At 47.2% G+C, this 27,206-nt stretch overlaps 7 non-coding genes across 7 annotated transcripts; 5 read left to right on the top strand and 2 right to left on the bottom strand.

The window, feature by feature from the left end:
- Positions 1-5,783: 5,783 nt before the first annotated feature.
- On the bottom strand, positions 5,784-5,865 carry trnas-gcu (transfer RNA serine (anticodon GCU)). The gene has a single exon. It is a non-coding gene; the product is annotated as a tRNA-Ser (tRNA).
- A 4,076-nt stretch (positions 5,866-9,941) lies between these two features.
- LOC138230923 (U5 spliceosomal RNA) lies at positions 9,942-10,058 on the top strand. Its single transcript, XR_011186511.1, has one exon. It is a non-coding gene; the product is annotated as a U5 spliceosomal RNA (small nuclear RNA).
- Positions 10,059-10,288: 230 nt separating this feature from the next.
- On the top strand, positions 10,289-10,433 carry LOC138230876 (U4 spliceosomal RNA). Its single transcript, XR_011186470.1, has one exon. It is a non-coding gene; the product is annotated as a U4 spliceosomal RNA (small nuclear RNA).
- Positions 10,434-11,740: 1,307 nt separating this feature from the next.
- On the top strand, positions 11,741-11,882 carry LOC138230856 (U4 spliceosomal RNA). The gene has a single exon (XR_011186450.1). It is a non-coding gene; the product is annotated as a U4 spliceosomal RNA (small nuclear RNA).
- Positions 11,883-15,674: 3,792 nt separating this feature from the next.
- Positions 15,675-15,746, top strand: trnad-guc (transfer RNA aspartic acid (anticodon GUC)). The gene has a single exon. It is a non-coding gene; the product is annotated as a tRNA-Asp (tRNA).
- A 1,145-nt stretch (positions 15,747-16,891) lies between these two features.
- On the bottom strand, positions 16,892-16,963 carry trnae-uuc (transfer RNA glutamic acid (anticodon UUC)). Its single transcript has one exon. It is a non-coding gene; the product is annotated as a tRNA-Glu (tRNA).
- A 201-nt stretch (positions 16,964-17,164) lies between these two features.
- On the top strand, positions 17,165-17,236 carry trnah-gug (transfer RNA histidin (anticodon GUG)). The gene has a single exon. It is a non-coding gene; the product is annotated as a tRNA-His (tRNA).
- Positions 17,237-27,206: the final 9,970 nt, after the last annotated feature.

The raw sequence follows: 27,206 nt of genomic DNA, 5'->3' as shown, positions 1-27,206 counted from the left end.
GTACCCGCTGCCTTGGAAATAAATTCTTCAGCGTCTGCAAATGGCATTTTGCAGCTGGAAGCAGATGTCGACGCGTTTTGCACAGAGCACCAAAAAAGCGTCTTTTTTGAAGGTCCAGGCACTGAGCATTGGTGATTTAGTGGTAGAATTCTCGCCTGCCACGCGGGAGGCTCGGGTTCGATTCCCGGCCAATGCAGTAGCTTTCGCAGCGAGCGGCTCCATCACTTGCATCCCCTTGCAACTTGCAACTGAAAACCCACTGAAGCTAAGCAGGTGTGAGCCAGGTCAGTACCCGGATGAGGGTGAGCTACAGGGAAAGACAAAGCTTCCAGCTGGAAGCGGTGTTAATGGTGCCGGCGGGGGGGCATTCACCCTGAGGTCTGTGCGGGTCCCAATTCCCCAGCATAGTGACAGAGAAATAAACATATTTTGGCAACTTTGGTCACCCCCATTTAACTTCTGGGGCAGGAAAAGCACACTTTTCAAAACTTGTTTTTCAGCTCGAAATAAACGTATTTTTTCAAACCTTGGAATCCCAATGTAGCTGCCTGGCTCATTAGAGCCCACTGAGTCAGCCCTTAACCCCACTGTGCAGAAGCTGTCAAAACGGGTTTTTCAGCAGAAATAAACACGTTTGGGCAACTTTGGTCACCCCCATTTAACTTCTGGGGCAGGAAAAGCACACTTTTCAAAACGTGTTTTTCAGCTTGCTGTGACCTCTGTTTTACATCTCATCCAAAAGACAGCGCCCTTTTACAACACAGCGTCTCTGTCACTATCATAAGTGACTGCCATCATAAGAATATGAGTCCAATATTTTAGAATATAGTCAGAATGACTTCTAACCTTACCTGTGGTGTCTTTAATCCCTATTGCTCAATGCATGGTGTACGTACTGCATAGATGTGTCTTGAGAATGAGGAATGGGCCCCTGAGACCGTCATTTACCTGTTTCACAAATGATCGTATTTTACTAGAGATTCTGTTTGGGATTCAGATGTGCATTCGGACAGCAATCCCTTTCAAGAAATGATACGTACTGGATGAGGTCAAAGGTGCTGGAACACTGTATTTAGGATGTGTTTGCAGTGATTGTGTGTCTCCTGCTTCATCGCAGTGATATATAGATGTGCTCCTGTAATTTATTGGTACATGCCCAGGGCAGTAAGCAGTCTGAGGATTTATTTCCAGACGGCATAGAGCAGTGAAGCAGTGAAGTAGTGCAACACACTGGATCATTATATTATTAGAATCTATTCTACTTAAATTATTACATTATACACAATTTGAGTTCATTTTAAAAAGTAAAAGGTAATGAAAGGAATGCATTTTCATAAGAAAGATAATACCGATATGCATGTGATAATCTTCCTTATATCATGTAGTGCGTCAGTTGGACACTTTGTGGGCTTGAAATACAAAGCAAATCATGTTCTATGGTACAAGTTAAATACAAAACGTAAGCTTTTATTTTAATTAGATTTGTTTATAAAGCATAAGCAATCATTTATTACATTAATATATGTGAAAATGACATTTTAGCATCATAATATTACATAAAGGTCTCTAGCTTCAACACAGTGATATATATATATATATGCTCAGTGATTTATTGGTACATGCCCAGGTCAATAATCAGAATGAGGATTTATTTCCAGACGGGCTACAGGTAGTGTTGTGAAATACTTCAACACACTGGATCGCAGATTTAGACCCCCTGCACTCTTACTCCTTAAAAACCAAAGAAATGAAGATATGTAGCAATCACATTGTAACAGGGGTGACAGTGGCTTAATGCTTATACTAGTGGACTTTTGGTACCTTTAGGGTACGGTGTTCCCTGAAGGGCTCTCAAACCCCGCATTTCAGATGCCTAGCTGTATCACTGATGTGTTGCACCTCAGAATCACTTTTAACCTTACCTCTGGTATCTTTAATCCCTATTGCTCAACGCATGGTGAAAGTATTGCATAATTGTGTCTGAAAATGAGCAATGGGCACCTGAGAGACTCATTTGCCTGTTTCACAAATGATCATATTTGACTAGAGATTCTGTTTGGGATTCAGTTGTGCATTCTGACAGCAATCCCTTTCAAAAAACGATACATTCTGGATGAGGTCAAAGGTGCAGGAACACTGTATGTGTTTGCACTTATTCTGTGTCTCTAGCTTCAACACAGTGATATATATATATATGCTCAGTGATTTTTTGGTACATGCCCAGGGCAATAATCATTATGAGGATTTATTTCCAGATGTGCTAGGGGTAGTGTTGTGAAATACTTCAACACACTGGATCGCAGGTTTAGACCCCCTGCACTCTTACTCCTTAAAAACCTGAAGCGTCTGGCGTCTCGCCGACGTCGAACACCCCCCTCAGGCTGTACTCGTACTCGGCTAACTGCTGTGGAACCCTGCGTGAGAAGCCGTTGGCCACGGTGAAGGCTGGCGACCCACAGACGCCCCACTATCGGCCGGCTCCAGCCCCGGCTGGTCCTCTAGAGCCTCCCCACACGGCTCCTCCTCCCGGGCCTGGTAGGGGGCCAGCCGGTCTTGGTGCAGGACCACCACTCTCCCCCGTGTTCGCAACCGGACACGGTAGCAGACCTCGCCCACCACCCAGAGTACCTCAGCGGGCCCCTCCCACGACGGCGCCAGCTTAGGGCTGAGGCATTTGCGGCGGCGCGGGTTGTACACCCAAACCGAGTCCCCGGGCTGGAAGGCAGGCCCCCTGCAGCGCAGGTCGTAGTGCCGCTTCTGCCGGACCCCCGCCTGTGTCAGGTGGGTCCGTGCAAAGCTGTGCACCTGCTGCATCCGCTGCCGCAGGTCCCATTCGTAGTCCGGTCCAGCCAGCGGTGCCGACCCGTCTCCGGGCGACGGGCCGAAGACCAGGTCCACCGGGGTTCACATTTCCCGGCCCAGCATGAGTGAGGCTGGGGTGCACCCGGTGGATTCCTGGACCACGGTCCTATACGCCCAGAGTGCAAGGGGGAGGTGGCGGTCCCAGTCCCGTTGGTGCCGGGACACCAGGGTGGCCAGCTGGGTGGTGAGCGTACGATTAAACCGCGCCACCAACCCGTTGCTCTGGGGATGCAGAGGTGTGGTCCGCGTCTTAGTGATCCCCAGGCGCTGGCACACTCTGGCAAAGACCTGGGACTCGAAGTTACGCCCCTAGTCACTATGTAACTCCTCCGGCACCCCCAGCCTGGCAAACATCCCCTCCAGCAGTGCATCGGCCACCGTGGGGGCACTCTGGTCCGGGAGGGCGTAGGCCTCCGGCCACTTCATAAAATAATCCATGGCCACCAAGACGTAGAGGTTCCCGGCCTCGGTGCGCAGAAACGGGCCCAAAACGTCCACCCCCACCCGCTCCATAGGAGCCCCCACCTGGTGTTGTTGGAGGGGGGCCCGAGAGCGCTCGGGGGGACCCTTCTGTGCCACGCACACTGCATACGTTCGGCAGTACCACTCCACGTCCCGGTGGCAAAGACCCCAATAAAAATGGCCTCGGAGGCGCTACAGGGTTTTTTTACCGCCAAAGTGCCCCACGCCCGGCTGGCCATGCACTGCTCGGAGCACCGCCCCGCGGAGCGACCAAGGCACCATCAGCTGCCACCGTACCTCGCCACTGGAGGGTACCCGCCACCCCCGGCGCAGCACCCCGTCCTTTACCTCCAAGGCCTCCCACAGGGCGCAGGGGGCCTTGACGGACTTTGGGTGTGGGGCGAGCTTCTCTCGCGTAGACCGCACTCCGGCTACCACTCCCAGCATGCCCAGCGGTACTACGAGCGCCTAGGGGCGCTTCCTCCTCACCACCAGGCGAGGGCGTTACAATACATAGAATATGCATGTAAAACGAACAGATCTTATCGAGAGGGTTATCAGAATACAAAAGGTATATATTCAGTCAGTTACAAAGTGTTACACATATCAAGAGGACATACATTCAGTATATCATTCATTTAGACCATTTCATAAATGAACCTGGTAATAACTTCTACATTAGATACTGAAAACAAGTACATAACTCTTAGGAATTGAATTGATATCAACTGGTTGGGATAACAATTGAATTCGCGAGCAGTAATGCAGTGAAGTTGAATACTCATCCAATCTCTGGGGATTCAGATCTCCTGCGGGCACAAAGAAACAGTTGCAGGCTTGTTGCTGTCCAATCCGTGCTCTCTGTCTAGGTGCCAGGCTGTGCTGTGCGGGTTGCGACGGTGCGCTGCTGATGCTCACTGACCGGCTAGTTAGTGTTGGCTTTAACTAGCAAAGTTTGTGCACAGGAGAAAAGATGACTGTGGGTCCCAGCAAGTCAAGAAGAAGACCGGTTCGTTCCTGATGAAGAGCTAGTTCTGAATAGTGATTCAACTGTCCACAGTTCCGACCTGTTCACGAGGCCTGCTGCTGGTGCTAACCTCGGGTGGATCCTCTGGTTACTCTCTGGCAACCTCCGCTTTAGACTCTTAGAACAAAGGAAAGTTCTGGCACTCGGACACACTGGCCGTTCCGTGGTTGTCCGGGCTGAGTCTCAGGATGGTCAGGAGGCGCGCTGTGAGAATGTCCTGCCCTTGGGAGCCTTCTGCTCCTGGGCTGTCCTGCCCTGGAATTCTCCTTTGAATTCCCTTTAGAAAACTCCACAGAAATCTCTACTGAATTCCCACTGAATCTCTCAGGCTCTCTGTGTTGCCTGTTTTTACCTGGAGGAACTTCAGCTCGTTGATTGGCTGAAAGTTCCATGGGCATCAGAGTCCCACGTGGGTTACTCGGCCCTACCAGTCCCTGATTGGTTGATCAAGGTGAGATATGAGTCACTTACTCCTGACACTTAGGAATGCAGTCCAGATGTCCATCTGGCACTCCCTAGACAGATAAGCGCCAATGGATGACCATTGATCATGATAGCCAGGCTTAGCTAAGTGCATCCCCCTTTGGGAGCTGTCCCTTATCAAGGGAAACCTTAAATCAGCCTGCATGAATAGTTTCTCTGTGGCTGCACCACAGAGATGAACAGAGAGATGAGGCCTAATTTGGGAAAGCTCAGAAACACTTAATTCTTTCTTATTAATAAGCCTCGCCGCTACACCGCCCAAAGCACTTCTAAAACAGGAGATTCGCGTTTGGGAAAACAGGTCTACGGGTCTGAAACCTGCTCCACGGAAAACAGCTCTGTTGCGCTTTTGATCAAAGGGAGATTCGCTGTTCTTACTTTTTGATGACATAACACCCAAAGGGGCTTCTTTGGAGCTGGATTCCAACCAGCATCCTTAAGTTTCTTGGCGGTATCCTTTACAGTCCTCTGTTCGGTCGACAAGGGACTGAAGGGGGCAGCTTTCCTCACACATACAGTGCAATGTACTGTAGTGTTCCCCTTAATTGAATTCGCAGTTCTGCATCAAACCTCTAACTCGTTTCCTTAGCTTGGATTTAAGCCACGAAGCAGGCTTCTACTGTATAAACGTCTAGAGGAATCACAAACTATTTGAGAGGCCACCATCCCAGGGGGAACTGACAAGTCTATCCCTAAACACCTAGCGCAGTCTCTCGAGAGACTGTCAAAAATCGCTTTCTCCGTTTGCGTTGCAAGTAAGTGAAAACGCGGTCTCAACCCAGAGCCACTTGGCAGCAGCGGCACGTAAATACCGTTACTGTTACTGCTCGATACCGACGTTAGCCTACTATACCATGTTCAGCCACCGCTAGAAAATGCACGGCTCTAGAACCGGAGCAAATGACAGGAGGGCCAACGCCGAACGGGCACACGTGTCAGACATGGAGCGCGACGAGGATGGGATTCGAACCCATGCGTGCAGAGCACAACGGATTAGCAGTCCATCGCCTTAACCACTCGGCCACCTCGTCGAGGGATCTGGGCTGTCCGGACATGGGTTGGCGCGCTCCAGATGATCTTTTTCTTTTTTTTCCCTCGTACTCGAGGGTCATTTTCCTGTTCCACGTGCGATTTCAACATTTTCCTTGGGAGATGCCAAGCCAGCAATTAATTCTCCAGGACCTTAATTCTCTTCTCTTGCAGCATGAGATCATGTCCTTCTTTTGGCTCCCTCCAGTTCTGATAAAAAATCTCATTCTTAGATTTGTTAATTTTTGCAGAGGAAGCCAAAGAGAAACGCTCACAACACTGCAGAGCTCTGCTAATTGAGGTACTGTCAGAGAGGAGCAGGGTGACGTCATCCATGTATAGAGATGTCTTTACCTCTCCTCCCCCACTTCCAGGCACTGGTATCCCATTAATGGCCTGATCCTGGCGCAAGGCACAGGCTAAGGGCTCCGTAGCCAAAACGAATAACAAAGGGGATAATGGGCAGCCCTGCCTCACTACTGAACAGACTTCAAAGGGGTGTGATCTATTGCCATTAACCATTACTCTGCTGTTGCTACCTGTGTACAGCAGGTTAATCCACTTTCTCATGATGGGGCCAAAATTCATGTGCTCAAGTACCGATGTTAAGTACTGCCGGTTTAGGCGGTCAAAGGCCTTTTCTAGGTCTACACCTAAAACGCACAGAGGGAGGGAGCGATCCTCTGAGTACAGACAGACATCCCTCAACAAGGCCAGGTTGTCGCTCATCAGGCGTCCTACTATCCCACAAGTCTGTTCTTTCCCTACCAGTGAGGCCACTACATTTTGTAGGCGCAGGAAAAGGGCTTTGGACAGGATCTTAGTGTCCACGCCTAACAGGCTGAGGGGTCTCCAGTTCTTTATGTCATTCTTTGCTCCTTTCTTAAACAAGAGAGAGATAGTGCCTTCTCTTAAGGAGTCAGGCAGCAATTCTGTCTTATAGCTTTCCTCGAATAGGAGCAGTAGCGGATCCTGAAGCAGATCCCAAAAGGTGCAATAAAATTCTTTAGGGAGCCCGTCAGCACCCGGAGTTTTCCCCTTCTGTAAGCTCTCCATAGCCTGTCTCAGCTCTTCTACTGTCAAATCCCTCTTAAGTACTTCCCTATCTTCTTCACTCAAAACGTTTTCTAGCTTTGAGGTAAAAAAATGAATTTCTTCATCCTTTACCTCTGTAGAGCTGTACAGTCTTGAGTAGAAGGCCTCGGTGCAGGAGAGGATAGCACTCAGCTCTGTTCTCTCTCGTCCCTCCTCATCAACTACACTTTCCATGACAGACTTGGAGCCTACCACTTTCCTGAAAAAGAAGCGAGTACACTTCTTATTTTCTTCCAAGAACTGCACTCTGCTTCTTAACAGCACTCCTCGACTACTTTCTTGGCTATGCTCCGGATGTCCTTTTTTAAAAGGGTGATATCCTCGAGCACATCGAAGCCACTGTGCAGCATCGTGTAGAGACGCTGCAGCTGCCTCTGTTTCCTGGCTAGCACTCCTCTCCGTCTGGCAGCAGCCTTCCTTCCCTCAGCCATGAAAAAGGCCTTTGTCCTCATCTTCACCTCCTCCCACCACTCTCCTACTGACCCGTACAGACACTGCAAGGACAGCCACTGTGATAGTTTCTCCTTGTAGCGGGATACTACCCCCTCGTTCTCTAGCAGCTTTGTGTTGAGTTTCCAGAGGCCTGGGCCAAAGACAGTCCCGCCCTGGAGTTCCACTCTACACCCTAAAGCCTGATGATCTGAGAAGAAGACAGGCTGAAGAGTGACCCCAACAACTTTCACTCTCTCTGAGACAAAGCAATAGTCAATTCTGGAGCTGCTATTCCTCCCTGACCATGTATATCCTGCTGTTGTGGGATATATACATCTATATGTGTCTGAGAGTTTAAAGTCTTGAACTAAGTTTTGCAGGGCCAGTGAGCTGGAATCCAATTTTATCGGAGAGCTAGACTGCCTGTCTGTGTGCTCTAAGATACAATTAAAATCCCCTCCCACTATCACATCTGTGCTACTTAACAATAGGGGAGAGAGTGCCTTGAGTAGCTCCACCCTTACTCCCACGTCAGTAGGACAATACACATTGATTAGCCGCAGGTTAACGGTCCCCCATTCCACATCCACACACAGCAACCTGCCATCTATGACCCTCTGAATACTTTTCAATTTGAAAGCCCATCCTTTGAAAAGAATGGCCACGCCAGAGGCTCTGTTGTTATTGTCCCCTGACCAAACAGAAGGCCCTTTATCCCACCTATCTTCAAAGCTTTTATACCTCTCTTGATAGGCTAAAGCACACTCCTGCAACATCAACACATCTCCCTCTCTCTGCTGGAGGTAATCAAAGACACACTGGCATTTAACTCTGTCATTGATACCTCTGGTGTTAAGAGAAATTATGTTTAGAGCCATATTACATAAGAAAGTGGAACCAGTCTTTACAAAACACATTTCTCTTCGGTCTCAACTGTTACCTTCTTCTTTTTCTTTTTCTTCTTACCAATTTCCTGCCAGCCATCCTCTGAATGAGCCTTCATCAGGGTGGCAGCAGTAAAAGCGTTCACGGAGTCCATTTCAAGGAAGGGGGTAGAAGGAGGGGTGGAGGGGTTCCAGCTGTCCCCATCGCCATGCTCTCCTTCCTCCTCGCTCGGGGAGAAAACAGAGTCATTTTTCCTTTTCCTCAAGTCCAGCTCCTGGGAGCACCGAGGGGAAAGGGGTGCAGCCGATGCACCAGTCTCCTCTTCCCCCTCACCCACCAGCTGTTGCAGATCCTCCGTGATGGACTGGATGGAGGAGAGGAGGGCATCTGTAGCACTTGCAGAGTCTGAGAAAAGCAGCTCCGCTGAATCCTGGGTATCCTCGCTGGACCCGCTCCACCGGGGGGCCCCACACTGGCCCTCGTTCTGAGGAGCAGGAGTGGGGGAGGGGTCCTCGCTGTTCTCTGGGGTTTTCAAACCCTCGTGCTTGTCTGGTGCAGTCTGCGGTTGTGGGGGCGTAGTGGATTTCTCTTCCACCGGCCCCGGAGCCACAGCAGGACTGATCCTGGCTGGAGGCTGAGACTCTTTGTCCAACAAGGGTTCTTTGTTTGACTTGTTGTTTGCTTTGGCTTTTTCAGGCCGGTTTGGCTGAAACAAGCACTGCCTCATCCTTTCTCATTTTGAGTTTATAGGCGTAGGCGTGAGGGCAGTTCTTAAAAACGTGTCCTTCTGAGCCACATAAATTGCACTTTGGCAGCATTGAACAGTCAGAGGCTTAATGTCCCTGTTTGCCACAGGTCTTGCAGCATTTCACAGTGCAGGACGATGCCAGGTGTCCCACAGCACCACAGCGCCGACACACCTTTGGTTGTCCCACATAAAAAACATAGCCATTGCAGGCGCCCAGCCGGATTGTAGAGGGCAGGTGCCTTAAGCCTCCATTTACATTGTCCGGTAGCAAGCGAACCTCGAATTTCCTTGTTCCTGTTTTTATACCGTCAACATCTCTAACCTCAGTTCCATGGTGGACGGTGCAGTACTGCTTAAGCCAGGTGTGAATGTCCTCCGTCTTTGCCATTTCCGAGAACATAACAACCTCTCTCTCTGTGTCAGAGGCTGCAAGTTGATCTTCTCAAGGGCAGGAACTTTCCCTCTTTTTGCCTCAAACACATCCACACATTGTTCAAACAGAGAATAGGTAGCAAAAACAACCTCAAATGCTTTCTGACCTGGGAGAGCGAAGATGAAATACAAGTGCCGAGGTTCAAAGCCAAGTTCCTTCTGTAACACTTTTCTGCTGAACTGCATACGATCCATGAAGAGGTCATCCAAAAGCTCAAAACGTACAGCATTCTTGCGGGATCCAAAGGTTGCCATCTCAAACTGCAAAACAAACACTGCTTCCACAAAACAAGAAAACAATCCAACTACTCCAACTACAGGCTGATCAAGGTATCTCCCCTGCCAGGTAAGCCGAGAGCCGCAGGCGATGAGCCCGGAGCTGAACGGGCCCCACTGGCTCGTTTGTAAGGCCAGGTGCATTGCCAACCACGACCGGCAGGGGAGAGGACTTGAAGGCGGCCTGGGCTCCTGCAGCTGTCCAGCCACGCACTCTGGTTTCTCTTCATCTCGTACAAATCTTTTGCCTTTTACTAAAGATTTCCATGGAGAGGAGCATGAATGAGTTCCATACAATTTTTGTGCTTCCCTGCCTTTGGGTGGGGCGCAGCTGGGCTGGTCAAAGAGAGAAAACAAAACCGCTCACAATCGCTCTTATTACGGCGACTGTGGCCTTCTGCTCTGCGAGTCCTCGGTCTCCGCCTGTCTGATTGGCGCTCTTTTCTTTGGGGGGCCGGAAGTGTCCGGCCGCAAATATGAAGCGTTACAGCAACGACATGCCATGAGACGATTGATAACGATTTCCATAGGATCCCCGCGGTTGCCTGGCTACCGTCAGCTTTGCGCAGTGGCAGTATCGTAGCCTGTGAGGTTTAGCCGAGGCGCGATTATTGCTAGTTGAAAACTTTTCCCAATACCCCGCTTCCGCCGGTTTCCAATACAATCGGCGAAAGCAATTTTTGAGCAAGGTGTTTAAAGACAGATTTTGTCATGGTAACATCATGGTAGAAAGAAACAAGCTTGTTACGTCTCAACAGAAACGCTCTTTAGCTCTTTCAGCGTTATGCAGAGAACAGCGTCTGTCGAGATCACTTTTGAGTCAGCGCGAAACGCCGTGTGCTGTCAGTTTGATTTCATATTGCTCGTAGCGGCGCCCGGCTTTTGTCTGTCAAACGTTAGGTTGCACTTCTTCATGCTGCATCGTCGGCATGAGTGGAGCTCTTTAAACGTCTGTACTTACTGCGCCCCATAAGAAATTGTTTGTCCCCGTTCAAAAGAGATTGTGCGATGTCCTGCTGCGTTCACAAAGCAAACCTTTGACAGTTTGAAAAGAGGAATTTATTCTGCTTCCTGTGCGTGCAGTAGTTACAAAGTTGAACGTCTTTACACGATCTGCTGCAGTTTTCAGTGGGCGGGCTTTGTCAGATGGCTTTGAAAAACGCACTGTGTTTCGGCTCGGGAAACATCATGAGCAGTGTCCTGCATGTTTTCTGTGTATAGCTGTCTTTTAACGCATACAGAATTCATTCGAAATCATTGATTTCTCCAATTAACAAGGGTCCCTTTTTGAACCTGCGAGAAGCATTCTTTCAATGTAAAAGATTTACTCCGAGGAAAGGCAGCATGACATTGAGAGTAGCTCAAGCTTTCAGCACCCGTATCGGACTGCGTGTATGCAGACACCGCTCAGAATCCCCTGTAAGAGTCTCCCTCAATTCCGTTGTGCAGTGCTTTACCTCTTTCAAAAGGCTTCACTTTCCTAGTCACATTCCAAGACTCATCGAACCCGGGCTGTTTCCTCCAGCGGTATAGTATTGCAGTGAGACAGCACGATGCCTGCAAGACTATGTCACGCTAAACGCCACAGATTGTGTTTGTCCCTTCGTGTCAGTCGTCCTGCAGCCACGGGAAGTGGGACACAAACATGCTGCAATGCTTTCAGGACGTTTGGATTTGTTTGTGCAACATCCGAGAAGAGTACTTGTGGCTTGAATGTGAACTGTACGTGCCCGCCCCCTTTCCTCTGTAGTGCATGAGTTCCTCCCGGCATGCCCTTCGTCATTGTTCTGTCATCTTGTATTTAAAGGGTTGTATTTCTGCTGCTGAAAATAAGCAACGGTTTTCTCACAACGCCCTTTGTTCCCGACGGAGCCCTTGTCTGTCATGAAATTCTTTAAAACCTCAAGCTAGAAGAAGAAGACGACAAATATGAAGCGTTACAGCAAAACATGCCATGAGACGATTGATAACGATTTCCATAGGATCCCCGCGGTTGCCTGGCAACCGTCAGCTTTGCGCATTGGCAGTATCGTAGCCTGTGAGGTTTAGCCGAGGCGCGATTATTGCTAGTTGAAAACTTTTCCCAATACCCCGCTTCCGCCGGTTTGCAATACAATCGGCGAAAGCAATTTTTGACAGTCTCGTCAGAGCGTGACATAGTCTTGCAGGCATCGTGCTGTCTAACTGCAATACTATACCGCTAGAGGAAACAGCCCGGGTTCAATGAGCCTTGGAATGTTACTAGGAAAGTGAAGCCTTTTGAAAGAGGTAATGTCGACGCTTTTTTAACAGAGCACCAAAAAAGCGTCTTTTTTCAAGGCCTGGGTACTGAGCATTGTTGGTTCAGTGGTAGAATTCTCGCTTCCCACACGGGAGGCTCTGGTTCGATTCCCAGCCAAAGCAGTGGCTTTTGCAGCGAGCGGCTCCATCACTTGCATCCCCTTGCAACTCGCACCTCCTGTCGTTGTATTCTGGCGCAAGCAAAGAAGCGCACCTCTTTGCTGTTCCTGGTTGTTTTAAAACGCCAAATCGCTTGTACCCGCTGCCTTGGAAATAAATTCTTCAGCGTCTGCAAATGGCATTTTGCAGCTGGAAGCAGATGTCGACGCGTTTTGCACAGAGCACCAAAAAAGCGTCTTTTTTGAAGGTCCAGGCACTGAGCATTGGTGATTTAGTGGTAGAATTCTCGCCTGCCACGTGGGAGGCTTGGGTTCGATTCCCGGCCAATGCAGTAGCTTTTGCAGCGAGCGGCTCCATCACTTGCATCCCCTTGCAACTCGCAACTGAAAACCCACTGAAGCAAAGCAGGTGTTAGCCAGGTCAGTACCCGGATGAGGGTGAGCTACAGGGAAAGACAAAGTTTCCAGCTGGAAGCGGTGTTAATGGTGCCGGTGGGGGGGCGCTCACCCTGAGGTCTGTGCGCGTCCCAATGCCCCAGCATAGTGAAGGAGACGCTGTGTTGTAAAAGGGCGCTGTCTCTTTGGTGAGATGTAAAACCGAGGTCACAGCGCTCTGTGGTCATTAAAAATTACCACCAAAACTTTTGACAAAAGCTCTTGGTAATTGATGGTCTTCAATAATGCTTCTCCTTTAGGTACAATTTAAATCAGCTGAAAAATGCTGTGAAATGGGGGGTCACTTCACGCTAGTGTAGGATTTGGGTTACAAGAACCATGAAACTGCACGAGAAAGCCCGTACACTGAATTAGCAACATCGACACCAAGAGAAAGGATGACAAATGGCTTTTATCTGGAACTTTTCATGTCCAAGGAGCTCAAAGTGCTTTCTGTGTACAACAGGGCCACTGAACTCCACACTGGCCACTGAACCACAGCAGTGGCTTGCTGGCTTGACATCTCCCAAGGAAAATGTTGAAATCGCATGTGGAACAGGAAAATGACCCTCGAGTATGAGGGAAAAAAAAAGAAAAAGATCAACTGGAGTGCGCCAACCCATGTCAGGACAGCCCAGTTTTGTTGATGAGGTGGCCGAGTGGTTAAGGCGATGGACTGTTAATCCATTGTGCTCTGCACACATGGGGTCAAATCCCATCCTTGTTGCTCTCCATGTCTGACACGTGTGCCCGTTCAGTGTTGGCCCTCCCGTTCTTTGCTCCGGTACTAGAGCCGTACATTTTCTAGCGGTGGCTGAACATGGTATAGTAGGCTAACGTCGGTATCGAGCAGTGACAGTAACAGTATTTACATGCCGCTGCTGCCAAGTGGCTCTGGGTTGAGACCGCATTTTCACTTACTTGCAACGCAAACGGAGAAAGCGATTTTTGACAGTCTCTCGAGAGACTGCGCTAGGTGTTTAGGGATAGACTTTGTCAGGTCCCCCTGGGATGGTGGCCTCTCAAATAGTTTGTGATTCCTCTAGAAGTTTATACAGTAGAAGCCTGCTTCGTGGCTTAAATCCAAGCTAATGTAACGAGTTAGAGGTCTGATGCAGAACTGCGAATTCAATGAACGGGAACAGTACAGTACATTGCACTGTATGTGTGAGGAAAGCTGCCCCCTTCTGTCCCTTGTCGACCGAACAGAGGACTGTAAAGGATACCGCCAAGAAACTTAAGGATGCTGGTTGGAATCCAGCTCCAAAGAAGCCCCTTTGGGTGTTATGTCATCAAAAAGTATGAACAGTGAATCTCCCTTTGATCAAAAGCGCAACAGAGCTGTTTTCTGTGGAGCACGTTTCAGACCCGTAGACCTGTTTTATTTGTAGGGCAGGGCGCATTCCCAAACGCGAATCTCCTGTTTTAGAAATGCTTTGGGCGGCGTGAAGTGAAAATAAGAAGTGGGCTCCAGATGCACATGGAAGCAATCAAGTGTTTCATCCGAGCTGTTTCAAAGACTGCCCAAGAGCCTTCCTTTCACAGAGGCGCAACGATTAATGATGGGGGTGCACCCTTCAATGCGCCTTACGACTGTAGGGAGTGATTGAGACGATTCGTAGCGTGTGCTCATTTCTCTCTATTCCCTGTGTTGCAGTGGTAGGATGACGTAAATTACTGCTTCGACACGTAACGGCATTATAATCAAGTGCAGGAGCTGAGCCACGGCGCCCCAGGAGTGTTGTCCTTTTGCAGCCACTTAGACACACCTTTAGAAAAACATTTTGTTAACAGGCATTCTGCCTCAGCCTAAACACCTATAGCTTGCAAAGCGCATGCTATTAGACAGGCACCTCTGCAAGATCTTAAGAGTCTCTTAAACTAGTGATAGTAAGGTATTCCCAATGGGCGATGTTCGGCTTTCAAATCATCTCTCCGTGGAAGCGCCGAGATGCAGCTGTTTATGGCTTAGAAGCAGCTGACTGTTTCACTACCTAGCTGATCACTGTCAGTCAGGGAGCTTAGAGGTGAAAAGCCTGTCTAAGAGACAATTCGCCGTCGATCAGTTCAATATGTTCCGTACCAGCTCGGCGCACCCGAGATCATCTTGGTAGCCGTGTAGCTCATATGAGTGAGAGCGTGTGTGTGTACCACCGTGATTGGATGCCGGCCCTTCTCAAGTCACAGTAAACCTTCTGCTCAAAAAAAGTGAGCTAAAACCTCACTCTGCACAGTAAAACCTCAAAAAAAGTGAGGTTTTATTTAATCTCTGACCAAGGGAAACGTTTCATTTTTTCAAAGAAATGTTTGTTAAAAAATGAAGTCATAGTTCTATGGGATTCAATCAGAGACCGTGCGATATGGAAGTCAGGAACCTAACCCACAGCGCCAACAGCACAGTCACGTGCTGAGTGCTGAAAAAGCACTACAGAAACATTATCGACAGACAATGTACAGTGTGTACTATTCTTGTGTTGCGGTACATGAATATAATTATATCGTTATTAATTTCTAATTTATAACTTTATAAATTTACTTTATAAATTTATTAACGTTATTAATTAATTTCACGACGCACAGACAGGGCGCGGGGAGCTGCCGCCTGCAAACACAGCTCCAGGCAGGACTCCACTCCGCAGGAGCCGCAGAAAAGAGGAGATGGGCAGAGACCTGAGCTGCTGTTGCTGCAGACGCTGTCTTTTCTGCACTCGGGGTAGGAGTGAATGTTGAGTTGCCCTTAGAAATGAAGCAGAGCACTTCAACGGCACGGGTGTGTGTGTGTGCGTGCGCCTGGTGAGTCTGGGAGACAGATCGAACCTGGGCTAAAAGAGAGGGGGCTTAGCCCTCTTCCATTTGTTAGTTCAAAGTTGTACAACCCATTTGTATCTGCTAGGCGGCGCAGTCATCGTGCACAAAGAACGCTTTGAAAAGCGTCAAAGGCAAGTCATTCCGAGTTGGTCGTTTGTGTTTTCCGTTCAGACGCGAAATGCTGAAATGATCTCTCGGCTCCTCGGTTGTCATTTCTGCTCCGTAAAGGAATCACAGCACGCGTCGGCTTCCAGCACGGTGGGTCGGGACACGATGCCGGGGGTCGGAGAGTGTGATGTCTTCCTCGTTAGTATAGTGGCAAGTATCCCCGCCTGTCACGCGGGAGACCGGGGTTTGATTCCCCGACGGGGAGTAGCTTTTCTTTTACCTCCTTAGAGAAAGGACTGCCTTTCACTTCTCTGTTTTCTAACACAGCGTCGTGCGCCTTTTCATTGCTCTCGCTTTCAGAGCCTCCGCACGGCACACGACTCGACATCAGGAAGCACATTGAAGTGAAAGCAGGGAGCGCTGCGACATGCACTGTGCAGATCCCGCCACACTAAGAGGTGAGTGGGTCTGTTCGATGCACAAAGAACGCTTTGATAAGCGTCAAAGGCAAGTCATTCCGAGTTGGTCGTTTGTGTTTTCCGTTCAGACGCGAAATGCTGAAATGATCTCTCGGCTCCTCAGTTGTCATTTCTGCTCCGTAAAGGAATCACAGCACGAGTCGGCTTCCAGCACGGTGGGTCAGGACACGATGCCGGGGGTCGGAGAGAGCGATGTCTTCCTCGGTAGTATAGGACCTGCCACCTGTCCCCACCTGTCACGCGGGAGACCGGGGTACATCAGGACGCGCAGTGAAGTTAAAGCAGGATGCGCTGCGACATGCACTGTGCAGATCCCGCCACACTAAGAGGTGAGTGGGTCTGTTCGATCACAGCGCTAGGCGAATCCCCAATCCCCTCTTGTGCGTGGCGACAGAAGAAGTCTGGTCTGTTTCCGCCTGGTTTCGAACCGGGGACCTTTCGCGTGTGAGGCAAACATGATAACCACTACACTACGGAAACGGTGGTAAGATGTGCCCAGCGGCCCAGTGCTGAGCTTCGCCAATGCGACTCAGCTGCTTCCAGTGCCTTTATTGGGGTGCGCTGATGGACCATGCTCTCTCTCCAGAGACCAGCACGCCTGTCATGGACGGAGCAGGAAAGACGGCGCCACATTCTACAGCCCTCTCCACTCAATCGACGAAATCGGGCTACTGAAGTGGAGAAAATCGCCTCTCCAGAAAGTGCAAATATCATCTTGGAGAGTATAAATCCTATTGCCGAAGGTCAGCCCTGTCTACCAGAGTAACCCTCCCACCTCCTGCAGCGATGGTCAGCTCGTCTCACACGCGAGAAGTTTCGGCTGGAAACAAGCGCCCCCTCTTCTCGCACGTTTTGCACGTTGAGTAGTTTTAATGCGGCTCCTTCGTACACAGTGCTGATCTTTTGGAAAGCAGGAGGCAAAATTGACACGTTCCCATACCGGGAGTCGAACCCGGGCCGCCTGGGTGAAAACCAGGAATCCTAGCCGCTAGACCATATGGGAGTGCACAACCCTTCTGTTCCGGGCATCATGCAAGCAAACTACATAAATATGAGAAAACACGCAAGAGAGTTGTCACTCAGAGTGTCGAAGGGTCGATGTATACTGGGACTCAGTTGAAATGCAACGTCAGGACTTTTCCGAATTATGTCACACGAAGAGAGCACAGCCTTTTCCGCCCTGCCACGTGTGTATCGGTAACTCGCCGTGATCGTATAGTGGTCAGTACTTTGTGTTGTGGCCGCAACAACCCCGGTTCGAATCCGGGTCACGGCAGAATAGGGGCGTCTGCTTTTACTACTTGCACGAATGAAGGCAAAAAAAAGCCAATTGATGTGAACGAACGGCGCTTTACAGAGGAGTACTGCCTGACTGGATCGTTGATGAACGACAGAGGCCACTCCGACCTCTTCTCGGGTTTCTTCAATGACTTACTAAGGATCTTCTTCACATTCGCCCATGCAGGGGAAGCCAGTTACACCAAAGCAAACGCAGGAAAGTGCATTTCAAGCAGAGACCAGGAGGGACCTGTTTACACCAAGAGTGGTCGGAATATGGAACAATGCACCCAGCCCTGTTGCTGGAGTCGATTCTTGATTAGATCTTGGGCTTACTAAGAGGCCCCCGCTGGATACTAATCTTTCTGTTGTTCTCGCAGGTGTTGCGCTGCTTTTGAGCCGACAGAGCTCGTCTTGGTCTGTCGGGATAGCCCAATTGCAAATGTTTGGCTCCAGGTACAGAAGGAATGTGCGTTTGGTACAAGAGTGCATGAAGGCACCGGAAATACATTGGGATCAAATGACTGGTGGTTCAAGACCTCTGTGAAGTGCAGGAGCGTGCAAGAAGAGGCTGTTTTCACCCGGTCTCGAACCTGGGACCTTTCGCATGTTAGGCAAACGTGATAACCACTACACTACGGAAACCTGTAGGGTTTGTTGCTGGTGTATCGCTTGCGTTTCGGGCTGAAAAAGGGAAGCGTCACTTTAGGCAGGGGGCGCTGGAGAGAGGAACAAAGGGCGCGATGAAACAAAAAACCGAAACCCGGGATCGAGCCAGGGACCTTTAGAACATACTCTCACGAATCGTTAGAATACGTGCGTTTCATCATCAATTGCGTAACAACCACATTCGTTCGACTTGAGCCATCAAGCTCATAGTTTTCAAATCTTGAAAGCTGTCATTGAGCACATCATAGTGTGCAGTACGCCCCGTAACTTGCGTACTTCAACAGAAAGAAGAGCAGACAGCTCCATAAATATGCGAGGCGCAGAGAGTGCAAGGCGAGCCGCACACGTTTCGGTGGCTGAGAGAGGGCAGTTTTTGCTTCTGCATTTCCCAAGTAAGGACGCATGACAACAAGCGATCGCGGTGCTCATTTACGACATAGTGGTGATGAGTTTTCACTACGTGTTCTTTTGAACGAGCAATGAGGTTGCTGCCTTGGACAGCTGACTGCACGCTCTCATTGTGCCACGTGATGAGTATTCACCAGGCTCGTTCAGTCATTAGTCACATTCCATCGTTTGCCATAAGCAGATGCTGCAAGGTGATGTGGATATCAATTCCCAGTCTTGTGGACGAGGACAAAAAGAGCACACAAGGGCTCATCCGCGAGTTGAACCCAGGACCTCCCACACCCTAAGCGAGAATCATATCCCTAAACCAATGAGCCACGGCGGCACTTGCCATTTTATTCTGTCAACGAGCTTGAGGACGGGGGAGAGGCATCATTCGCTCGTCCAGTCAGACCTTCATCAATAAGTCAAGAAAGCTGCAATTACACGACTGCCTTGCAGACGAAGGGCAGTGAACTGCAACTGGTAAGAGGGGAACAAGCGGCACTAGGCGACACCGAGGCATAACCCCAGCAAGGGGGGTTAGCTTGCATGGTACAGCGCTTGCTTTGCACGCGAGAGGTAGCGGGATCATTTCCCACGTCCTCCAGGTGTGTGCTTAGAGCTTGATGTGCCGAAAGGTGTCCTTTAGCCTGTGGTCACGCCTTGTATGGAAAGCGTCATGCAGCTGTCAATCATTTCGCAGCCACGCCCCCTCTTCATCTTCTCTCTGCCTTAAGCGTCTCCGCCACTCTCTCTTGACATTTCATGTCAGCATGTCAGAAGTCCGAGTGACGTTTTTAATGGCTGAGTGAGGGCACGATGCTGAAGCAGAGAGGCCACTTCAGCCAGAGAGACTTGTGCTAGGTGAGATCTGAAAAACGGACTCGCAACAGAAACAGACCAAAAAAGTATCGGTGAGATCAAAAGGCAAATGCAACATCCAGCAGAGGGCGTCTAAAGATTAGGGAACGGGCGACTGAAATCCATATGAGGCAAACTTTCCGGCTGTGTACTGCAGCTGGCCTCGTAGGCGTAGTTGGTAGCGCGTCAGTCTCATCGTCTGAAGGTCCTGAGTTTGATTCTCACACGGGGCAGGGCTGCTTCCTCTCTTGTTCTTTTCAAACACTTGCGGCAACTGTTCGCTCATAACCACGTCTGGAATGCGTGACCTTTACACGGGGGAGAAGCAATGCCGCATCCCTTTTCTAAAGAACATTCACATTCAGAAATAAGTCAAGAAATTTGCCATTACTTTAGCTCGCGCTTCTGTCAGCCTGCCCATGTTGCCAAAGAAAGATTCACTCGGCGTCAACATGACAGAACAGCGATCACTTGAAAACACTGTTCCACACTCCGTAAGCAAGAACTTCAGTGTTTGCAGTCACCCGATATGCCGATAGTCAAAGGAGCACAAAACACGAAGCGTCAAAAGACAAGATGAGTTGATGGAAAGAGCGTTGAATTGATGAGCACAAAAGTTCACCTCGTACAATAGGCAACGAAGGTCCCGGCGTCATCATCGCACTTGAAAGGACTGCCTTGCAGACTAAGGGCAGTGGGAGGTTGCTGTTTTGAGATGGAGGCATTGGGATGGTGGGCCGAGATCTATTCTTCTTAAGGAATTCTTCATCGTGAAAGATCGGTCCACAGGTCATCCAAAGAACTTACAAATTTTTGGGACTCAGGGAATCACGTGCTTCCGGAAGGGAGTGAAGTGCTCAAACACATGACATGCCCCCTTGATCTCACATGCACAATTCTGCTGCAACATGCACAGCTACCGTCCACACCAGGCAGTGGGGCTTCAGCAGAATTTGCTACGCTACCTGCAATTACATATCCAGCTGCACACATATACATGGCCCCTCTGTCCTTTTCAGGATCTCAAAAAAAAGCATAGCGTGGTTTTCCTGCAACCTGATTGACCGCATCTCCCTCAGAATGTGCCCCGTTGCATTCATTGCTGAAGCAGGACGGAGGCTAACGGGCATGCCAGAACAGTTAGGCTCAGCGATCTCTCCAAAATATTGTGGTTGTAGTGGAAGAAATATGGTTTAAATTGTACCTTGGTATTTCAAACTCTCTCTAGAATGTTATCCATTTCTATTTTATTTTGACAGGAACTGGCTAATGACACTAGATGAAAAGAGAAGAAAGAAAACACAACGTTTCGGCCGTGGAGCCTTCTTCAGGTGTGAGGGCTCCACAGCTGAAATGTTGTGTTTTCTTTCTTCTCTTTTAAGCATGGAATAGACCTATTACTTGTTCCTTTGCAGCCTACGCATGCTGACACAGCTCCCCACCTGAACTGCTAATGATGCCTGGTAGTTTGTGGTACTTGGGTATTGTCTTATGTTTGCTCAAACTGCATATGTGTGATTGCATATTTTTGGGTATTTTCAAATGTCAATATTTAATTCACTGACATTCCTGTATGCTTGGAAGAAAGGTAGATTGGATTTGGCACAGGACGCCTGCCCATATTTGTTGATCATTTTTGGGCTGGAAAAACAGCCACAAAAACAGTCATAAAAAGTGTATGAAAAAAGCTCTCTCCAATATTTCCCTTCTCTTCGCCATGGTTACACTGCCCGTTCTTTCCGTCTTTTGTCCTTCTACAAAGATTCCAGGGCTCTTTTTCCACCATCTTTTTCTTCTTCTTCTTCTTCTTTTTCACAGCCTTAGTCCCAGACTGTCCTGGGGTCAGCTGCTTTGGTTGCTCTTCTCCATTTGTCTCTGTCGAGCACATCTTCTTTACTCACTTCACATACCTCCATATCTTTTCTCACACAATCTATCCATCTCTTTCTAGGCCTGCCTCTTCCTCTGTTACCTTCCACCTCAAATTCCATTACCCTCTTTGTTACTTCCTCAACGTCCCTCCTCATGATATGTCCATACCACCGTAACCTCGCCTCTCGCATCTTCTCAACCACATTCACCACCCTACATCGTCTACGGATTTCTTCATTTCTGATCTTATCCTTCATTGAAATCTGCAGAATCCATCTCAACATCCTCATTTCAGTTCTTCTCATCAAGTTCTCTTCCCTCTTTCCAACTGCCAAGCATTCAGCTCCATATAGTAGTACAGGTCTAATCACAGTCTTGTACATTTTGCACTTTAACTTTCTGGGAATTTTCCTGTCACAGATTATTCCAGTTATCTCTCTCCACTTGTTCCATCCAGCTTTCACTCTTTGTTTTACTGCCTCCAGTGTTTCTCCTCCCTTTACCAGTTTTGATCCAAGGTATTTAAAGTCATCAACTTGTTTCAGTTTTCCTCCATTTGTCTCCTCATTATTGGTCATAGTATCTCCTCTTCTCTCCATTACCATTATTTCAGATTTTTCTGCATTCATTTTCAGTCCACCTTTTTCCAGACTCCTCTGCCATTTGAACACTTTCTCCTGTAGTTCTACTTCTGAGTCTGCCATCAGTGCCACATCATCAGCAAAGATGAGTTCCCAAGGCACTTCTGTTCTTACCTCCTCTGTCAGTGTGTCAATAATGTTTATGAAAAGGAAAGGACTTAGTGCTGATCCTTGGTGTACTCCAACTGTGATTTCAAACTCTTTTGTCTCTCCCTGTTGTGTTATCATCTTCGTAGTTGCATCTCTATAGGTTGCTTGAACTAACTTCACCATGCTTTCTGGTACTCCTTTCTTCCTCAAGCACCAATAAACCACCTCTCTGGGCACACGGTCATATGCCTTCTCCAAGTCCAGAAAGGCCACATACAGCTTTTTCCCTTTCTCTAGTGTCTTCTCCTGTAACTGTCTCATCACAAAAATGGCATCTGTTGTGCTTTTCCCCACTGAGAATCCAAATTGTGAGTTGTGGATCCTGATTATCTTCCTGAGTCTCTTGTCCAGAATTTTTTCCAGGATTTTCAATCCATGTTCCAGAAGTTTTATTCCTCTATAGTTTTTACACTCCATTGGGTCTCCTTTCTCCTTGTAGATGGTAACCATACTGCTTTTTGTCCATTCTTCTGGAATTCTCTCTTCCTTTGCAATATTGTTTAGCAATCTCGTCAGCCACTGAATCCCCTCTTTTTCCACCATAATATCAGAATTTTTTTTTTCTCTTTTAAAGGCTGTAGGTGGGGTGTGATGGACTGTACCACTATCATAGAAGATTTTTTCAGGACACATCGCAGTTCCATAGTAGAATTTATCAATAGTAGAATTCCATAGGACATTATTTACCAACATATTACCCAGTGTGAGACTCTGCCAGTAAACCTCAGAGCATTGAGTTCTCCACTGATAAAGATGGCTGTCTGAAGTCATGAAATCCACTGCTGGGATGCCTGAGAGACAGTAATTGAATCTTGGCTGGAATTAGGCTTTCTATTAGTGTTGATCTTTGGGAATTATGTGGTAAAAAGGGAAAACTCCTTTACTTTAGTCAATTTGAATGTTCAAATGTACAGAACCTGCAAAACTAAGCAATGAAAAAAATCCATCACCACTCTCATGATAGCATAACTCATAGTCTCTGCTGTTGTGTAACAATACACACTTTCAATTTTCTTATCGCCTGTCTCCAGAGAGAATGTTGTTAGTGCTGATGACCTTGAATTAGACCTTGTTGACTCTGTAAAACAATCTTCCTCTGCTTCGATTTTCACTCAGATTGATTTTGTTCTCAGATTATTCCTGGCAGGACTGAGTTTCTAGGAAATGAAAAGTGAAAGAAAAAGTACAGAAGATCAGCCCTTGAATATACAACATTGTGCAGTGAGATTGTTAAATGTATTAGCTGCTATCCCGTGCTAGAGCCTGTTGTGGTAAGCAGTGGATGACAGGATCTAGCACAGATACTAATGAAACACTGTTGAAAGATAAAACACTTGAGTCTTATTTTAGTTTTCTATTTCCCTTTCATTTGTGATGTACTGTACAACAGGCCACAGAACATGCACAAAAACAGATATGCACACATTCACACCAGGCAATGACAGTCTGCCCAGTCAGAATCTGAGCTGAGGTATCAGAATTCTGAATTCCCTGAATTCTGTCATGGATCATCCACAATAAGGGCAATGTTTGAACACGAGGATCCCCAGGAGAGAGCCTAGTAACATAAATCTTGGAGCAAAAGCAGATGATTATCTTCATAGTTTGTGTGGTTGAGCCAAAGTTGAGCATGAGGATATGTGAGTGTAGTGGAAATCTAATGAGTTAATTGATTCTTAAAAATGTAGAGAGCTTTAAAAAAAATATATTGGTGCTTTTAGATAATATTTCAAGGATATAACTGCTATGCTACAGTACGTGCAGAATTTTAGAAAACAGTTCGTCAACAAAGTACACTGTTTAGGTTAGTTTAGAAGACAATGTACCAAAATAATATATGCTGTCTGGGTCATTAGAATTAGCTGAAAGTAACTGATAAGCTTTGAATAACAAATCTAGTTTTCTTCTCTCGCTCTATGATGTAATCTGTTTTCTCTTAGAGAAAGGGGAAGTTTTAGAAGGGACCAAGTGCTGAACTTTTTTACAGCGCAACGTCTTATAAAAACCCTGTACTGCTTGTAACAAATTGAGTCTCTGATGCACTTTGCGAAGTGGCAGCAGGGCTCCCAATATTGCAATATTGAAATAAAGACCTTACTCAGGTGAGAACTCTCTCTTGTGGCTTCCTTGATAGTTAAATTTCCATGACAATTTGGGGGCTCGTCCGGGATCACAAACCTGAACGCGAACGGCTGCTGAAACTCCATCCGGACCCGGACAATTTTAGCAAATTGGACGAACCTCGGAGGATAAACTGTTTATCCTTCCAGAGACGCGTCTGGAGAATTGGCAGCTGTCTGACGTCAGTAAGTGATCCTTAAAAATTAATAGTTTGAGAAGCGAGCCACAGGGGTGTTCTCACGCGGGTTTGATGAGTCTGGGACTCATATAAAGAACTTATCTTAACACAGACGTGTGGTTTTTGCTCTGCGGAGTAGTTAATGTGATAAGGTTCTAAGTAAGGCACCGATCGGTAAAAATGGGAAATTAAAATTCAGAGACGAAAATGGGACCGAGCAGTCCAGCAAAAGTACATGTACGACAAATTCGGAGAAACAATTATAGCCTGGGTTAGGGAAAAAAATTATGTTCATGAACTGTAAAGCTAGGGTAATAGGTGTAAGGGAACTTGCACATAATTTATATATGATAATTAGGGGCCCATAACTATGAAGGATCTTTGTAAGTGAATCAGAATGGACAGAGGAAAGTTGAATTAGGAAAAAGAAGTTTCCTGAAGAAGGGGAAACTTAGAAGAGAAGGAGAAGAAATGAAAGAAAATGAATTGGAAAACTTATTTAATGGAAAGAGGAATCACAGAAATAATGGGAAGCTTAAAAAAAGACTAGTCTTGAAACTAAAGAACAGCAAACTGCAGCTAAAGTCATGGCCATGCGTACTAAAAAGAAAAAGTCTCCACCGAAATTAGAAAGCGGTCCGGAGCCACTTGTTTGTGAAATACCAATGTGCACTTTTTCAGGTCCAGAAAGAACTCCACCATATGTACAGTACATTGACATTGGTCTCCTAGTGAATTATTTGCATTAGTTAAGTCTTTTCCTTAATTGCCTGATGATCGTAAAGAATTTAGAAGAAAGGCAAGCGCCTTGTTCTTGATTGTCTTAAGCCTAATTACAGTGACATAACCTTGTTGCTAGATCATATTGTTCCTAAAGGTTTTCAACATCCTCTAAAAAGGAGGAGGCAGATTGGCGGATACGTGACCCAAATGATGAAGAAGTATCCATCTAAATTAAACCACACGGACATGGGGAGGAAAAGTTAGGCGGCCGCTTCTAAAAAGAGGTAAGGACTCCTCTTTTCTAAAAAGTCCCTTGTCCTCTCCATGTTGCTGTGGTGGGTTCAGGGTTTTCCTGAAGCTGAAGCGAGTACAACAGAAAAATGAGTTAATGGTGTATGTGTTTTAGATGCCTGTTTTGTGAAGGTGGGGTAGAAAAGGAGGGATTGCTGAAGGAATAGCATCTCGCCCTGCCCGTGCGAAAAAATCCAGGTGTTGCATCCTGGTACACGACTGCAGTACGGCTGAAGGTAGCAACTAGAACTGTACTCGAGGAAGAGCCGAAAATGGTAACTCGATTCAACTGTGTGTTTAAAGCCAGGATTTGGAACCTGGTCCGTGTTCCCGAATTGTGATAGTTCGTCAGTTTGTCTCGACTGGGGGATTCCGCGGGGCGCGTGGGAGACGTGAAAATGGTTTGGTGTGAAGGAAAAAAAAGTTTGATTAATCCAAAGTGAAACTTAAAAGAAATATTGACTGTCAGACGGAATTTAGGCTGAACAGGAATGTAGAAAAGTGTATGAACCTTTGGATAAAAATATTTAGAGGAATATTTGAGAATTCAACAGAATATCATAGATGAGACGCAAAAATCCCTGATGGAAAAGCTAAAAGCAATGGCTGAACGAAACGAAGTTGTATATGTAGAAAAAGAGAAAGCAAAAGAAGAAATAGAACGCCTTAAGAGAGAATCTGGGAGAAGGGTGGGAATTAGTGTGGAGATTTTTGAAAGAGCATTACCCACCGAAAACTGATTAGAGAAAATTAACAGCATGTCAGCAGAAGGAAGTGAGGATGTTTTCAGATTTTACAGAAAGGTTTATAGCTTTATGGATAGTATACTCGGGGTTAGCCGATGAAAAGGAAGTGAATGAAGATACTTCCACAGTAATAAAACAAATTTACTTGAGTGGGTTAAAACCTGATGTTGCCAAGAATGTGCAACTATGCTTTCCTGATATTACGAACAGAGACAGATGTGATTTAATAACTCGCGAAGCATGCATGCAGAACTGCGAGCGCTGCAAATGGGTGGTAAAAAGACTCCCAAGGAGGAGAAAAGGGAGCCGCCAGTTTGTCGAAATTATTGTGCGACTTTAATGTTATACCGAGATATAAAACCTCAAAGACAGAACTACTAATAAGCTGGTGTGCAGTTACTAAAAAAAAAAATGTGTTTTTTGGAGAAATTGTAAGAAAGAGGCTTGATTTCACAATTAAAGAACTTGTCAGAAGCTGAAACGAGAGCCGTGTGTGAACTAACAGTTTTAATCTAGTAAGCCCCTCTGTAGCCTTCCTAAATTTATCTCAGGATTTAAATAAAAGTGAAATAATCTTACAGTGTGCAGTAACTGTGGGGCACAGGAGCACAGCTGTCCTGTTTTTAGACTAAAACAGCATAAAGATGTGATATAACGTTTTCTAACGGATAACAGGAGGCTACAGGAGAAGGAGTGTAAGGGTTGTGTTTAAAGCAAATATAAGCTGTCACAGTCTGCTTGGGTAAAGATGTACAGTTTCAACTACTGATGTGGGTGGGGGACACCCCAGACCTATTTTAGGCCCAGACTGCAGCATTTTATAAGGAATAACTGCATGAAATAGCATTTATGTAAACTAACTCAATAGAGTTATGTGATATTGTGATTGTTTTACCTAATGAGGGAATCCATAAGGCCGGACTACTCCAAGTATTGGATCTTGAGAGGAAAAAAAGGAGTATAAAACCAACTACATGATAAAGCCAGGGTGAATGCCTTCTCAGAACGAGCTTGTCTAGTGACGTACTGGTTTAAGGGGGGTAGTGCAGTCTAAAGACAAAATTGCCTTGACCCCTGCAGCAGAAACCGTTTTTGATGTTTTGAAACAAGCTTTCTTGCAGGCACTGGCTCTGGACTGGATTCCCTCAGACGGATCATCTGTATGTAATCTGTATGTAAGTGAAAGAAATGGGTCGTGAGCTGTTGTGCTGGTGCAGGAGCATGGAGATAGGCATCGTCTGGTGGGTGGCCCGGTGGCCAAGGGGCCGTGTTTATGTGTTGTGCAGGCTACCTGCCTGGCTGTATAAACTGTGAATAATCTGGTGT

This window comes from Lepisosteus oculatus, unplaced genomic scaffold, assembly GCF_040954835.1.
Source record: "Lepisosteus oculatus isolate fLepOcu1 unplaced genomic scaffold, fLepOcu1.hap2 HAP2_SCAFFOLD_52, whole genome shotgun sequence".
In the NCBI taxonomy this organism is placed as follows: Eukaryota; Metazoa; Chordata; class Actinopteri; order Semionotiformes; family Lepisosteidae; genus Lepisosteus; species Lepisosteus oculatus.
Note: the sequence above shows the minus strand (reverse complement) of the source record. Positions and strands in the feature narration are given on the sequence as shown.